Below are 3,501 nucleotides of genomic sequence, written 5' to 3' on the forward strand. Positions count from 1 at the left end.
TAGTTGTATGGAATCGGCATTAAGTACACTGAGTGAGTGGAGTATATCGAGTGGACTTAGTGTGAACCCCCAAAAAACGGAACTGGTTCTCTTCACTAGGAGGTATAAGATCGATGACTTTAGACCACCTAGACTGAATGGAATCAGTCTTGAAATTAGGGATAATGCAAAATATCTTGGCATCATACTAGATAAGAGATTGTCCTGGAATATGAATATTCAGAACAGGATTAACAAGGCCTACGTGGCCATCTACTCCTGCAAAAAGGCAATTGGTACTAACTGGGGCATTATGCCGAAAGGTATCAATTGGCATTGGATAATGCTATTCACCGGAAGGCCATTGAACGAGTTCTAAGGACTATTGCGATACTGATTACAGGCGCTATAAGGTCTACTTCCTCTAAGGCACTTTTTACTATTCGAAACTGGCTACCTGTGGATTTGATGGTGATACAAATGGCTCTCAACTCTGCTGTTAGACTAAATGCGGGTGGTTCTTAGTCTGGTAAGGATCTTGGACACTCTAGGATACTGAATTACTATGGGTTTATACATGGTAATGTCGATTACTGCTTCGCAAAACCTTTTTTCGATAGGCATTTCCATATTATGATACCGAATAGGGATTTATGGCAGCGCGGACTCTTCCCTCCTGCTGATGTCATACGGATATATACGGATGGCTCTAATTGGGGTAATAGGGTCGGTGGAGGTTTCTATATTGAAAACTTTGGGATAAAATCCTACTTTAGGCTACCTAACTTCTGTACTGCTCTTTTGTACCTACCTTGGTCTGTATTTTTGCAAATATTGGATTCACATCTCTACCGATTTTTTTCAAATATATATTTTTTTGATTAGTATTATAAGGAAAGAATTATTTCAAAATCGTTACCAAGTCAAAAGTTATGTGCACTTAAATTAAAAAAAAAATTTAAAATTAGTTTTTCAGCGATTTTTTTTTTTTGAAAAAAACACTTATCAGGCCTGTTCTGTAATCCATGTGATTTCAAATCACATGCCGTTTAAAAATCACACGATTTGTGCCTGTTCTGTAAATCACACCGTTATTGTATTTTTCGGTGTGATTTGAAATTTTCGAAAGCACAAGAAAACAGCTGATTCGTTTATTTTAAATGTTTTGTTTTGCAAATAATTTTGTAGAAATATTAAAGTGAAAATAAAAAAATGCCTGGAGCTTCTGTTATATCTTTAACGGAATTAAAAAGAATGGAATTACATTTTATAAAAATTTTGCAAAAACTATGGAGCAAGCTCAACCACTATGTCAAAATGAAAACAAAACAGCAAAGCTGCCACAGTACACAATTGCTTTTGGTTACCACTTGCTTCAACTTTGTTGCAGTTTTTTTTCCAATTAGCGCAAAAAACTTAACGCATATTGATAACTTATAATATAATCTAACAAATATTATAAATTTTATGACGAATTCTATAACTAATTTAAAGATATTGAACATATTTTAGACAAACATCAAAAAATTTTAGTCTGGCAAGCTTCCATGTATTTTCGAAAATCATAAACAGCTGACAACTGAAAACAAACCTGTAGCTCGTTTGTCCCCAAGGCGAATTTATACAAGGTGGAGTCAGTCAATCAGCTGATTACTCTTATTTCGCTTGTTTGGTTCTAAGACCTGTCAAAGCTTGTTTTTATACTTCAATATCTATATATTCTAAGCTAATTAACAAAATATTTATATTTTGCATAAATAAGTAAAGCCCTCACTATTCAATTATCTACACTATATTTAGTTTTAATACATATTTGTTTAATTTTTAATTTCTGTTTTTTGACATTTGTTAAGACCATTTGTTGTTTTTGTAGAACTATCACCACCTTGTATAAATTCGCCTTGTTTGTCCCCTTTTAAAATTTGTATAAATGCGTGTTCAAGAGCCTTCCGCAGTAGACCTATATTTTATGTAAATTTCAAATTTATGGCATATTTTCTTTAATCGCATAGCTGCTTTCAAATAATTAAAACCTCTTTTATAAGCCCCAATATGTTCTTAAATATTTTCCAAAGGCATTTTATAGCCCGGATCTCGGTACCATCAACAGAGGCAAAAATCTAAATTGTTAATCTTCTCCATTTGCAGAGATTCAACTTTTCTGCCTTTCTTTCATTTCGAAAAGTCCAAACATAGTCAAGTCTCTTAAAAGGCTCAATAAAATGTTAGTATATTTAAACAAAAATATAAAATACGAAAGGAAAAATTTCGTGTTAAAAATGGGAAGCTCGGTTTTGATTTTAGACCCATGGTTTCTTCGGCAAACATTCTTAGAATTCATCGTAGATTACGATTTTGATAACCGCTTGGTGCATTTGTTTTTGATCCATACAAATTTACCCACTCTAATATACATATCCATTTATTTGTATAATTTTTATCATTAACAGATTTTTTTTCCCAATCAAAGGCATGAAAAATTTTCATAACAAAATCTTGTACTTTACAAAATGTTAAAACAAAATAAAGCGGGTCTAGGTTAGTATGTTCAACTACTAGTTAGTTTAATTTAGATTGTTACATTTTCTTTTATGCACATTCAAAATGCAATTTACTGCAAGAAAACTGTTTAATGATCAATTTGCCATATAACTTGTATGCACAACACTAGCTGTATATTGTAGCAATGTAATTCTTAGATTTTTTTGTAACCAGCAGCATAAACGCCAAACCACACACCATTTAAATAAAAACAAGTTTCCAAAATTGAAAATTTGTAGGAAAAAAAGTAAAACCACCTATTAAATGAAATTAGTTGCTGCACAGCTAGTAAACCAAAAGTTACTGAGTATAAAACATGAAAGTACTGCCAACAACTTACAATGATTATTAAATGTCAATATAGTATCGTCTCGTTTAACAACCAGTGTTGTCAGATTTTTTTTACCTCCATCGCCAAAAGCTAAACGAAAAATCGCCAAAATAAATTGTTTGTGTTTTTTATTGTAAAATGTATTATAAAGTCTTAAATCTAGTGCATTAGTTATTTATATTAAATTGATATCAAAAGTATACATTGTATTAGAATTAAACTTTTTTAACATTTTATCTGTAGCCTAAAATGAATTGGAACAAAATTTATTAACATTCTATAACTTATTATTCTCATCAAGGAATCTAAAAGTTCATATTGAAATTCCCTTTCTACGCAAGCGTTGCTGGTTGGTAAAATTAACATATTAAGAACGGCCAATGCTAAGTCTTTAAAGGGAAATGTTCCACCTGCATCTTAATAATTGTAAACTTGTGGCCAAACATCTAACAAATTTTGTTCGAATTTCACCTTGAAAGATCTGAGACCAATTGATATATGCTAATTTTGACCATTGCAATTCACATTCCCCTGCAAATACTTTTGGATTGAAAAATAAAGTTAGTGAATTTTGAACTACCGAAAAGTTCCATTTCATTTCAATATTGAAAATTCATTATATACTTTAAAAATAGTTATATTTTCTGATA

This window comes from Calliphora vicina, chromosome 2 (genome assembly GCF_958450345.1).
Source record: "Calliphora vicina chromosome 2, idCalVici1.1, whole genome shotgun sequence".
Taxonomy (NCBI): domain Eukaryota; kingdom Metazoa; phylum Arthropoda; class Insecta; order Diptera; family Calliphoridae; genus Calliphora; species Calliphora vicina.